General features: G+C 44.6%; 1 long non-coding RNA gene across 1 annotated transcript; it reads right to left on the reverse strand.

Moving 5' to 3' along the window:
* Positions 1 to 934: 934 nt before the first annotated feature.
* LOC111813927 lies at positions 935 to 13553 on the reverse strand. The gene is made up of 3 exons (XR_002819048.1): positions 13376 to 13553; positions 11275 to 11392; positions 935 to 1063 (listed from the first exon to the last, which is right to left on the reverse strand). It is a non-coding gene; the product is annotated as an uncharacterized LOC111813927 (long non-coding RNA).
* Positions 13554 to 13582: the final 29 nt, after the last annotated feature.

A 13582-nucleotide genomic window follows, 5' to 3' on the forward strand; every position in this document is an offset into this window, starting at 1 on the left:
TTTTTTTGTGGAACCAGGGATTGAATTCAGGCCCTTGCGCTTGCCAGGGAAGTGCTTATTCCACTGAGCCATCTCCCCAGCCCCTAGAATTTTTTAATGTTTTATTTTGTGGCCTGTGCTCTACAGCGTCAGAACATCTGACTGTGCGTCTATCAGTTGGGGAGTTTAGATTATTCTTAACCTCCTCTTCAGGAAATGCAATGGAAAATATGCAATTTTCAAAGCTGTTCACGGAAGTTCCTTACATGCAAAGGATCCAAATGTCAATATTGGTAAAAGTTGCAATATTTGAATAGTAGCATATTTTGTCTGTTTTCACTTAAAATCAAAATAAAGTGAGGCTTAGTGATAACATCTGTAATTGGTGGCAGGAGGGACTGTAAATTCAAGCCCAGCCTGGGCAACTGAGTACTTAGCGAGCCTGTCTCAAATTAAAACATAATAATTTTTAAAATATTGGGGATGTACCTCAGTGCAAACATCCTGAGATTCACTCTCCAGTGTAAATCAAAAGCAAAAAATCAAAAAGGTAGGTTTAGATTTAAGACAGGAGAAAGAGAGAGAAACACAAAAATTAGGTTCGTACTGTCTAGTGGTCCTGATTAGTCTTGGCGTTAAATTTGTTCCATTCCAGAGGAGGAAGGGCTTGCCGCACGCGCCGCAGCAACCCTTAGCGGAGTGAGCATCCGAACTGTGCCACGTTCAACACATTTGCTTGTTTCAGCAACAAGAGGCAAGAGCAGCACGCGGTCCTGCAGCTGCGTGCCCCCTCCTCCCTCCTCCTCCCGCTCCTCCCAGCTCCCCCTCCTCCCCCCCTTCTCTTCCCCCTCCTCTCCCCTCCTTCCCTCCACGCCCTCGCCCTTAGGCGTGGGCTTTCCTCCGCCCAGCCTCCCAGCTCTGCGGCACAGGCCTGGCAGGAGTGGTGGGCAGCAGGCCCAGAAGGGCGCTCCCCTCTCACCTGAAGGAATGAATTCCGGGTGGCCAGAGGTGACAGCACCTCGCTGCTCTTCGCTGGGTCTGCCCAACGCAATGCCCGCAGGTGGTCTCTTAGCAACCTTGGCTCCTGGTCAAAGCACAGAACAAGGTTGGATTTGACTGCCAGGTAGGGGAGGAGGTGGAGGGGTGGGGAATCCACGTGGGGAATCTCTCCAATTATTTTCCAAAGAAGACAGGAAGGAAATGATCAGATGACTTTGGAAAGTATGACATTTTGATTTCGTTTGATCACAGAATTGTATCACTAAAACTGGAACGGTTGACAGAAAGATTAAGTTGAATTCTAGGATTCCCTGGCAGGGCAAGCATGGGTCACACTTTTTAAAAAAATAATTCCCCAAAAATTATTTTAAATGAGTGTTTAAATAGCAAAAAGTTCTTTGTGTACAAGACCATAACTTGTGAGATTGTATACCTGGTATTTTTCCAGTCTAGGGATCAAACTGAGCCCCATGTGTGCTCTACCACTGAGCTACATCCCAGCCCCACGCATCTGATTTTTTTTGACCTATCATAAGTTTTAAGATGTTGCATCACTATGACAAACAAATTAGAATGCAAAGGAATACATTTATTAACCAAAAAATCAAGTTACAAAATATAAGTGCTCTACCCTTTATATAAAGATGTGATCGAAAGTGTTTGTTGGCACTTTTTTCTTTTTTATAATCTAAGTTTCGGCTGAGGATCCCTTACATGAAATGACTGGACTCAGAAGAATCCCAGATTTGGGAAACTTTGCATATACAAAATTATATATTATGGGAAGGGAACCCACATGTGAACCTAAATCCACTTAGTTTCAATGCCTACACCTTGTAAACGCAGGTCGAAGGTAATTTCGTAGCATGATTTTAGTGCCCCTGCATTTGTTTGTCACCTATCACATGAGGGCGGGGGTGGAGTTTCCATTGTGGCTCTGAGTTGGTGCTCAGATATTGGAGTTTGGGGTTAGGGATGCTCGGCTTGTAGATCAGACATATAAAGAAGCAGAGCTGTTGGAAGTGAGTAATAAATCACAGTGAATAAACCGTGAACTGTCAGCTGTACCTGTAGACCATCAGGAGGAGCCACGGGGGCATTTGCATCACAAAAGGACAGAAGCAACCACATAAGGAGACTCCTTACACAAATGGATGCAGCCACAGGAGGGGTTTCATTACTACAAGTGTCAAATCATGGTCTCATGGACCTAGAAGTGATTTCTCTCCTTCATCTCCTTCACCTTCTTCTTCTGTACTGGGGATGAAGCCCAGGGCCTTGCACACACCCATCCACTGTGCCACCACTGAACCACGAGCCCTAGCCTGAAAGCATCACAATGCACGCTTCTGGCAAGCCATTAGACTCCTAAAGGAATACCTGGCTACCCACTCCAGACTCACAAATATTACTCATGTGCAGCGTCTAAAACTTGGACACAGTCTAAATACCCACTAAGTAAATTGTTAGGTAGTTACATCATAAAATAACAAAGTGAGTCTTATAACTATATCATAGAGTAACAAGGTGAGTCTTATAATATTGGATTTTTTAAAGCAAGGGACAAAAGAACACACATTTGTAAATGCTTTTTTTTTAATGTATTTAGTACAAGGTCTACAGGGTCTTACTATACACAGATCGGACTCATAGCGATCCTCCTGTTTTCAGTATCCCAAGCTCTGGGTTTACAGGCTTCGCCACCACGCCCAGTCACAGTCACAGTCTCAATGCATCCCCCATGCAGGGCCAGCACAGCACGGCATGCCAGTGATCAAACCCTGGTCCCTATGTGTGCCTAAACAGGTGCTTTAGCTCACTGAGCTATTTGGCCAGCCCTGTAAGTGCTTTTATACAAAGTAGAAAAATAGTTCAAGTGCCTGGTCTAGGGCTGTGCAGGTGGCAGTGGGGCATGCGGTGTTAAATTTGGGACAAGCTGCTTTAAAACTCAGAGCAGTGGTGACCAAGCATGGACAGAGAAAGGGTGAAGTGGAAGCTTTCCACAGTGTTTCCTGTCCTGGTGGTGCGCTGATCACTTGCTTTTTTATTTTTATTTTTTGTTACACTGGAGAGTGAATGCGGGGCTGCAGGATGCCAGGCAAGCTCCCTGCCGCAGGGCTGCAACCTAGGTGTGGTAATCACTTTATGACTGTATAGAAATTGTAGGCACTCCTCTCTATGTATATCAGACTCCAGAACTGAAATATTCTTTAAAAGACCAGAAGAACGATACAGATGCCAATGGTGGTGAGATAGGGGTTGGGGGGACCGCGGGTGATTTCCCCCTTGCTGTTGGTCCCTTATGGCCGTTCAGGAGGGTATTGCCTCTGTAATACCTGAAAACTGAAGAAAGTAAACCAACTGCTGCTAGCCTTTTCCCCTCCCCGTAGATTGCTAAGGCATCTATGCTCACTGTGTATTGAACCCAGGGTGCCTTGTCCCTGAACTACATGCACAGCACTTCTATTTTTTGAACATGGAGTCAAACTAACAATATAACAAATGTAAACAAAAAGGAAAATTAAATTTTCAATGCAACATTTTATTGCAGCTATGTAATTTATTTTGCATACCTATATCTAGTAATCTGAGCAACTACTCTAAAGGTAACGATATATACTAGAACAACCATTTGTTAATTTGTGATCATCTTGATTTGAATTCTATGTCGTTTGTATCGGCATTTTTTAGTTTTTGTTCTCTTTAAAATTAAAAAAAAAGAAAATATGTTATTTCTCTCACCAACAAGACCAGTGTCTTTTGCTAAAGAACATGTCCCCGTCTCGTCCAAAACACTGTGAGAAACAGGAACTGGTGTGGTTCCTGTGCAGTTCCAGTTGCTAGATCTAAATCACTGTAGGGACACACCCCTGAATTGTCAGTCAGTAAGCACACACAGATTGACTGTGGATTAAAACTAGGAGTATGATAATGCTTGACTTATATTAATTCTCACTCTGTTAGAATCCCAGTAATCTAGTACTTTTTTTCTTCTGGAGCTAAGGCACCCTCATAAGGTGAGGAAGTCACCTAATAACAGCAATTTTTAGGTGAAACATTTCCTCGTGCTTTCTTACCTAAGAGGGGAGGAGAAGGGAAATAAAAAATAGAAAGATGTATGATGCACATGTATCAACTTGTCACAATGAACGGAATCGTCATACGCTGCAAACGTGTACTAATAAAAATTAAAGTTTAAAAAAGTGCCCAAAATGTGCACACATTTCAAACAAGCTAGAGCACCGCGAAACTACAGTAGAACAACTTCAGTGTAACAATCTAGAGACCTTGCTCTTATCTTGGATGTAGTATTTTTAAAATCATAGCTAAAAGGACATGGCCTTCAGTTTCTGATCCTGCCTCTGGGGTTATTTGGGGCCAAGAACATTTTGTACTGAAGCTTCAGATGATCACAAGAACTTCCCTTTCCTCCTCAGCCCTCTGTTGCGCTTTTCCAAACTCTTCCTAGAGGACAGTGGGAATCATGGCGGTATCTTGTAGCCAGAGGCAGAGCAGCAGTAACTCCGGGTTTCTAGGAACTAGAACTTTTGTCCTTCACTCTGGCTCCAGCTTACCAGTGCTTGCCTTTGAATCCTCTTCTTTCTCTCTTTCTCTTTCTTTTATCTTTCTCTGTCTAACATCTATCATTTATCTATCATCTACCTATCATCTATTTATCATCGGTCTATCATTCATCTGTCTATCATCTATCTAAATCTTTCAAAGCAATCCTGACTCCTGGGGCCACTAGAATGGAGCGTTTTCTAAAAAGCTTGGTCCCCAGAAAAAGTAAAACAAATAACAAAAACCTTTTATTATATAAAAATACTACAAGGTTGCCTTTTCTCAAATTTTCCATCCCTTACCATTTCCCTTTATTGGGTGTGGATTTTTGGTCCAGACAAATAACAGAATATAGTCTTAAAGGCTCCTTTGCAATCAAAAGAAAATACTTTTTATTGGATTCAAGTTTATAGTCTTAAACATCAAGGTCACATTTCAAAAATATTTTCTGTTTTGACAGGAATTTTCTAATCCTACTCTTTGTTTCCCTAAATTTCTCTAACAGTTAAGATAATATTCACAGAAGTTCTCTAGGGAGACACATGTTGAAAAGTGAGATGATTGAAATCTTTTTTTTTTTTTTTTTTTCCTCAGTACTGGGGATAGAACCTCGGGTCTTTCCCTTGAGCAACAACCTCAGCTCTGTTTTTATTTTTACAGGCAAAGTCTGACTAGTCACTAAGATGCCCAGGCAGGGCTCAAACTCACAATCCTCCTGCCTCCGCCCCCTGCAGAGTGCTGGGATTTCAGTCAGGCACCAAGGCTATTGGCACATAGTATTTCAGCATTTCTAGCTGAAATCTGCCTATTTTTGCTCAACAAATAACCAAGGAGAATGATAATAACTAGTGCTGATCGAGGTTTCTACTCCGTGCCCAGCCCTAATCACATACTGTTTGTAGGTGGAGGACATGGAGCAGCTTGAGGCTGCCAGTACTCTGACCTGGGGTCCAGATCCTAGCCCAGGACATTCCAGGCTCCCGCTGCTCCCTCCACCAGCCATGCCGACTTGTTCATGAGTTCCAATGAGATGCTCCTTTGGAGAGGGTCCGTATTAGGATGGAAGTTGCCTCTGCCACCATAGAAACATCCACATCTGACATAACCCTTTTCCTTCTCCATCCGGGGCTCCTTTCTATAAACGTTCACCACTTCTGGAACAACAGGAGGGATGGTCTTGCCACTGTCTCTGTGATACCCTATCTTTGCTAGAATGCTGTTGTAAGAATGAGTTGTGGATTCTACCACAACACTCCACCCTTCGTCCATGGAACAGTCGCCCTGACCACAAGTATAAGTTTGACGTACAGCAATGAAGGGAATACACTTTCAATTATCTATTTGTCTTTATCCTTTGCTCATCTATCTTCTACCTGTCTACTTATCTACCATCTATCATCTCTCTAGTGGTGCTGGAGTTTGAACCCAGGGTGCCTTGTCCCTGAACTTCATACACAGCCCTCCTATTTTTTGAACATGGAGTCAAACTAAATTTCCCAGGCTGAACTCAAATTTGGAATCCTCTTGCCTCAGTCTCCTGAGTGACTGGGATTACAAGTGTGCTCCAACGTACCTGCCTCTAATTTGTTCTTCTGTGCTGCTTTGTTTCTAACCATTGGCCATCTTGTACCTAGCAAGTTGTAGCCAGTAGAAAAGAAGGTTCTAGAATCAGTCTGACAAGGCTTCAATTTAAGCTCTGTCATTTTAGTGAGCCTTTAGGCAATTCATATTACTCTCTGTGCCACAGCTAATACTTCTGTGAACCAGGTGGGGATGATAATAAATCCTACTTCACAGTATAGTGTGAGAATAAAGTAATACTTATACCTAGGAAATAAATAATAAGCAATAACCATTACTGATTGCAGCCCAGCATGTTACCTACTGGACTGTACCTTTTCCATAAACCAGTCTCAGGCTTCTGAAGCACTCAGACATACATAAGGGTCAAATTCCTGCCCATCTTTTGAGGCTCGGTGCACCTCCTCCTTGGTCCCTTCAGGCCTCATGAAGAATTTACTTTGCACTTACCAGTGACCTGCTGCAAGGCAGTACACTAGATCACAGCTGTTCACATCCACCGGCCCGGGGAGCTGCTGTCTTCCTCCACGGGGAAGGTGGCCTAAACCATTCTGGATCCCAGGGCTTCACGGTCCAGGTCACTAATTTGTTATCAGCAATTATTGACTTAATAGCTGTACTTAAGGTAAGTGCTTTCTTGGAAGACTGAATGTCCACGTTGTTCAAATCACCCTTGAAGAAGGAAGAGACTATATACAAAGATTTCTTTTCCCAGAAAATAATTTTAAACCTAAAACTGCAAAGTTGAGTGTTTTCCACTTGTCTCACCTTAGAACAGGCCCCCTTTTCCTTATAAAGATATGTTCAATAGAATCGACTTCTCAAAACTAGAGAAAGCATATGAAAATTACATCCAAGTTTTGCCTTGGTTTCTTTTTGTAATTAGGGAATCGGCAAGCATTTGGGCGGCCACATAAATCATGGCACAGGACCTATACGGCTTTAGGACAAGTGACAAGTAACTTGTGGGGACACTTACTATTTCTGGGGCCTAAGAGACATTTGCCCACCTTAATCTCCTCCAATTTGGGTGATTAAGGGGCTAGAGGGACAGATGAGCACATCCAACGCTAAATGGATCTATATGGTGCTGCACAGTTCTGATATCTGAGTTCAAGTTGCATTTGCTGAACTAAGTAAGGTCCCACTACATTCCACCCAAAGCTGAAAGAAGAGAATTTGCTTATCAGTGATGTGAGCTTGTAGGAAAGAAAGCTCACGCAAGAAGATAGCTTTTCCTCATTGTGGCCCTGAAGCTTGCTGTACCTTGTTTCTTGACTAAGACTTGAACACAGGGTGCTTTTCTTCTTTCCAGCTAAGAAAACAGATAGTAGTCAAAGGCTTGAAGTATTTAAGAACGTTGGCACCATCAATGATATATGATCTTTCATAAGCTTCTCATTTGACAGGAACACAGAGGTCTGTCTGAGATCACACAGGCATCCTGTGCGAGCCCTCACTTCTGGATTGTCTTAGCACTTTCCTCACATTGATGACAAACTGGACTCTGCTTCCCCAGACTTAGCTGTTTGGAAAGACCCTACCTTCAGCACTTCCCAACATTTGAATCAGGCCAACGTATGACCAGAAAGTCAATAACAAAGTAAATCACAAGTGACAAGCAGAAATTTGGGCGGGGAGAGGTCACAAGACCCAGAACTTGAGCAAGTAAACTTTGACTGAAAAAAGTGTTTTGTCACAGATGGTCAGTCAGCAAGTACAATGAGGAGAGCATGCAAGACGTGGAGCCGGATGGAACTGGTTTGAGATCCTGGCTCTGGCTCTGTAGCCTCAAACAAGGTACTTCATCCAAAAGTTACTTCATTTGAAGAGCAGAGATAACAACATCCTTACAAGGGTTGGAAAGGATTTAATTCCTCACAGCTCAGCACCTCCACACATGCATACACTTTGAGTTTACTCTCATAAAACTTCATGAGGTGAAACATTAAAACCACTGTTTTCTTTTAGCCAGAGAGAGCCAAATCCAAAGAGGTTAAGTCGTCTGCCTGGGGTCACACACTTAGCGGGAGCTGACTGTGGATACGGGTGGAATCTGCTCGGCTGCAGAGCCTTGGCCTTTGCAGCACCACGGAATCAGTAGGAAGGGGAGCCCAGGGCCCCGTAAGCTGCCTGCCTCTCCACAGAGAGCAAACAGACAGAGCAGCAGGCTTGGACAGAAGCTCGGCAGGGTGAGGTGGCTGCTCAGACATGAAGCAGCAGAACAGGGAGCCTTCCTGATCACCAGCAGGCTCCAGTGCAACAGCCGCGCTCCTACTTGGCCGATAGCCCTGTACCTCATCCTTTTGGCTGGATTGCTTATCCTTCTTTGGGGGTAAATTCTTGTCCAATTTTGGCTTTTCCAAACCACCAATGGCTGTGTTTCAAATGTTCTCAGTCCATACCCTGACCAAAAATGAGTTCTTTTTCTACACAGGAACACTAGCATTTTCTACATTGTCTACCAGCAGGACTCCTGAAGGCTGCAAATGGACCCCAATAGACTGAGCTTTGCTCCTAAAATGCATAAATTACTGTTATTTTAAGAAATATTCTAGATACCCAAATATCAAGACATGATCAAATGTCCCCCTGCAAAGTTTCACAGTGCCCTTCTCCCCCACAGCAAGCCATACTGTAGTAAATTCCTCCAAGAACAGCTGAAATGCCAGGAGCTGGAAGCTGACTTAGTGACTGCACTTAAGGCCAACACTACCTTGGAACACCGAACACTGTGCCACCAAGCTTGCCCTTCAAGTGGTCTGATGATGCAGGGTGGGGAGGAGGTGGGCTTCTTGTTAGCTTTGCGGGGTTTTGTACCCACAGAACTTAGCTAGCCAAACAAATGCCATTCTCAGATTGAGGTGGAGGAATGGAAGAGTGGTGGCTCTCCAGGCTTGTTGCATTCTCAAAGGTATCTGGCAAAACCTTGGAAACTGTCTACCTGCCCTGCAACCAAAGCTCACCTGAAAAAATTTGCTACTGTCATTAAAATGCTTTTGAGGTGATCCTGTGATTTCTGAAACGGGGGGGGGGGGGTTATGCTTTGCGGTCAAGTTCAGTTGCGAGAGTAGCTAGCTAAGTTGGAGAACATAATTCCAAGTTTAGATGAAAGACAATACCTCTTTTAGAGAAGAAATAACTTCAAGCATTTAGCATAGGTTTCGCAACAAGGCAGGTGCTCGAGATTTGGAGGAGGGAATGACATGAGGTGGAGCTTTGGGACATGTTCTTCTACCTCACAAAGTCAGTACTAAAAGGGGATGCCCAAGGAGGAGTCCCAAAACTCACCAAATCATGGGCAAGCCCATGTTGATTCTTACCAGAGTTCTTCATAAACGACTTCTTCCTGCTGTAATAAAAGCTTATGGGCCCCTCCCTGGTCTAGTACTGTATTCTGCACCTCATAGAAATTCAGTACATCTTTTTAGAGTGAAAGCTCATGGAGAAAAACACCATCTCATCCTATCTCCTAACTACAGAGCCACACTCCTTCCTGCCCTACCTGGGTACATAGAAGATAGTCTACCATAACAAGAAAGGAATTCGCTGTCTGGAGTCACAGGCACACACTGGGTACAAAGTACATTGGGTACTTTGTCCTCACTGACCTTAGTTCCAGCCTTCATGTCCTGAGTTGCTAACAGCACACTCTCTTCTGGCCCACCACCTAGTGTTTGTATCGCTGGCCCCGTCCTAAAATGAAGACAGTAACTAACAGCAGCAAATCTGAATGTCTGTATATTTCGGAGTAATGCTGACCATCAAAGATCACAACTGGAGGCTCTGGGTTTGAACTTGAAACAAATGAGAGAGACGATTAGGAAGATTTGAGAAAATTTGAATGAGGATGATAGCAGTAATGTAAAACTAGCTGTAATAATCGGTGGCCACTTACATACACTAGGAGTAAACCCACAGCCTATAAACACGTGAAGAATCTCATTTCACAAATGAAGAAACTGAAGCTGAGGGCTGGTGAGATGGCTCAGTGGTCTAAAGCACCTACCTAGAACAAGCTAAGCTAAAGCACAGAAACCACGGTTCAATCCCCCAGCACCACATGCCAGCCAGCCTCGCCCCCTGGTGGGCTGAACTGGCCACACACACACACACACACACACACACACACACACACACACAAATAAAAAAAAGAAAGAAACTGAAGCTGAGCGTGGGTGGGCATGGCTTGAAGTCACACAATTTATACGCAGGACAAACAGGGCTCCACCCAGGCCACATCGGCCGCTTTCTAATTCCCTGCAATCAATGCCTGCCTTAGGCAAGCAATCTACACGCCGATGCACACATTCAGGAATTAAACTGAAAGCCACGTTCATCGCACGTCCCTGAAAACAAGACCTAATGAGAAAATAACCAGCCTTGGAAACTGCAGATCAGCACTGCCCGCCCCAACCAGCCCGCCCACGCCACGCCGCCCCCGCTTCATGGCAGGGCAAGGGTAGCGGCTCGGGTTTTGATCTCTAGTTTTCAAGGCTGCTTTCCAGCTAGGACTGACTTTCCAGGCAACAAAGCATGCCCTGGAGTATTGTGTTGTCGTGTTTCAGCTCTGCTTACGAACACCAAACAGCATCTGCCCTTCTACTCTTCAGGGTCCTCCTTTCCAGAAAATGCAGTGACTCACTTCACAGGGCTCGCAGAAACAGTCATCACAAAGAAGCCTGCAGGACAAAGCGTCTGGATAAACAGCAGGGACGCCACGGAGCTGCGCAGTGAGACCGAACCCTCTCTGACAGCAACCTGAAACACGGAACATAACAAGCACGCAGCCTGCCATCCGCCTCCCCCTGCAGAACTCTGCGTATGTGAACCTGCACTCTGAGTCCCTGAAGAACTCCTCAAGGCTTGGTCAGGTCATGTATATGCAGTGTTATTAATCCCTCGCTTCGCCTCCTCCCTCCATGTGGCATAAAGGAAATAAAAAGAGTAAGATTCTAATTCATTGATCTCTTATAATTTAGCTTTACATAAGTTGGGGAGATGTTGAAATGTAGAAATTAGAGGCTTTGGAATTCTAGTAAGTTTTACCCGACAATATTCTACTATCAAAAGCAAACGAGGTATATCAAACTTTCCTCCTACACCAACATTTTAAAATGCTACAGTTTTGTTTTTTAAAGCAGCACTTACTTTGAGGCTTCTGTACGTGAAGTCCAAAGTCAAAGGAGTGAGCTCCGTCTTATGAAAAACACCGTATGCTCCTGTGGACCACGAAGCCACTGGGCTGTTATTAATAACTGGCTTAGAGCTGATGAAGAAACATGAGCCAGAATGTCACAGGAGGCGACAAGGGGAAAGCAACTGACAGACGCAGGTGGACTGAATTATGACAAAAATACACCTGCACAGGGGCTGAAATAAGCCCCAAGGAGGGGACCAGCTCTTCCAAAAGCAACAGACCCTTGTGGTCAATCTTCTAAGAGTTAAGCAAACCAGCAAAAAAAAAAAAATATTCTCCCTGTTGAAAGCATCGTGACTTACTTGGTTTGCTGACCTTTGCCCTTTTGAACATGCTTTTCCTAAAGATATCTTAATATTGTTTCAGATTTATACATTGTACCTTATTTATTTTGACTTTCAAAATAAATCAACAGTTGGATTTTCAAATACATATTATCCTTGAGGGGATTACTAGGGATTGGATTGAACCCTGGGCCATCACAAGCAGCTCCATCCCCAGCCAGTTTTGCTCCTGAGGCAGGGTCTCGTTGAATTGCCTGAGTTGGTTTACAGCTTGCAGCCCTCCTGCTTCAGCCTCCCACAGAGCTACGGCTCCTGCCAATGTACTTGGCTCATTCTTAGTTTTTTAATAGTTTGTTTACCTGTAAGCATATTAGTTTCTCTCCATTGGAGATCCCTAAAGAACTCCTAGAAAAGTATAGGTGTGGTGGGTGCACCGGGGAATGGATCTGGGGGTAGTGCCATCCGCGCCAGGGACTCTGAATGAAGAACTGGCATAGGAGGGACAGGGCTGACACCTGCCTTCTGGCTTACTGTGATTCTTTTTTGCAGAGCTATCTCTCAAAACTTTCCAAGACTGTGCCTTCACTACCCCCTTAACTGAAATCAAACTGTTCAGACCACTACCAGTGTGTCTTTAGTCCTAAATTTCAGGAAACACTGGTGCTGCCTGTTTTGGGGGGTTACAAGAAAACTGACTGCTACACAAAAGTCACAGGAGGACATAGAGGTGACCTGTAGCCCAGAATGGAGCAACTCTTGTTATATTACTTTATTTTCTCAATGGCCTTTTCCCCAGCTCGAGTCTGATGAGTCCTCTTTTTTCAAATTGAGCTCTTTCAGGCAAAGCCCATCACGGGGTGGTGAGGCCCACTGCGGACCACAGCCAGTGGGAGTCAGCAGAGCCCCTGTTACGAAGAGAAATGGGTAGCTCGCTGGCCACTGCTGAGCAGACGGGCTGAAGGGAGCGAGCTGAAGCCGGGCTGAAGGGAGCGAGCTGAGAATGGGCCTCAGCTTTCTTACTTTTCACACTCTAATCAGCTCATGCACAGTCGTACCTCGGCAGTGGAGAAGAACGCTGTTATGGGCACTGCACATGCGTCTGTCCTTGTGCAAACACAGGCGACGGCCCTGGATGCCGCAGATCAACCGCACAGAGTGGCCTGAGATGCCTGTACTTACATGCGTTGCCTTGAACACCCATTTTTGTTGCTGGAGTCAGTTCTCTCCCTTTTATCCTTTACATTTCATGAGTGGCTGGAGTTAAGCTGAGTGAGGTGGCCTGTGCCTGCGACAGGAGAACCACAAGTTCCAGTCCAGCCCAGACCACTTAGCAATTCCCTGATTCACAAAAATTTTTCTTGTTTGAATTTAGAAAGGGCTGGAGAGGTACCTCAGTGCAAAGGCCCTGGGTTCACTCCTGAGAAACACACGTGTGTACACAAACTCACATGCCCACACACCAACCCACTCACACAAGTTTAAAATTAAAATCTGTTAAGCATCAAAACAGTGTACATTGAATTATGAATTAATCTCATATATTTTTCTCTAATATCATTTAAACAAGTCCCTTTCAGATTGTTACTAAGCAGAACTAACTACATTTGTTAAGCATGTGTTGAACAGAGGAACTAGCAGTGAATCCAGAAGAAAACTAACCAAACCCTCAAAGAAAAAAATTGGAGACAACACACTGCCTCCCCGGGAATCCGCTGCTCATCTGGGCCCCTAAGTGCAGCAGGAGAGACATTCCAGGCTGCAAGCCCACCAGCATCGCCGGAGCTCGAAGAGCTTTCTTCCTGGGTTTCCTTCCAAGGTTCAGGGTCCAGCGTGAGGCAGCTTTGCGTGAGGCAGGAGACGGACCGTGCAGGAAGCACTCTCCACACTGAAGCGGCTGCCAAAAGTAAAAGACTGATACACAGAATAATATTTATCAGGAAACCAACTTCCTGTCTTTAATCAGCCCACTATTTTT

Source organism: Octodon degus, unplaced genomic scaffold, assembly GCF_000260255.1.
Source record: "Octodon degus isolate 3935 unplaced genomic scaffold, OctDeg1.0 scaffold00240, whole genome shotgun sequence".
Taxonomy (NCBI): domain Eukaryota; kingdom Metazoa; phylum Chordata; class Mammalia; order Rodentia; family Octodontidae; genus Octodon; species Octodon degus.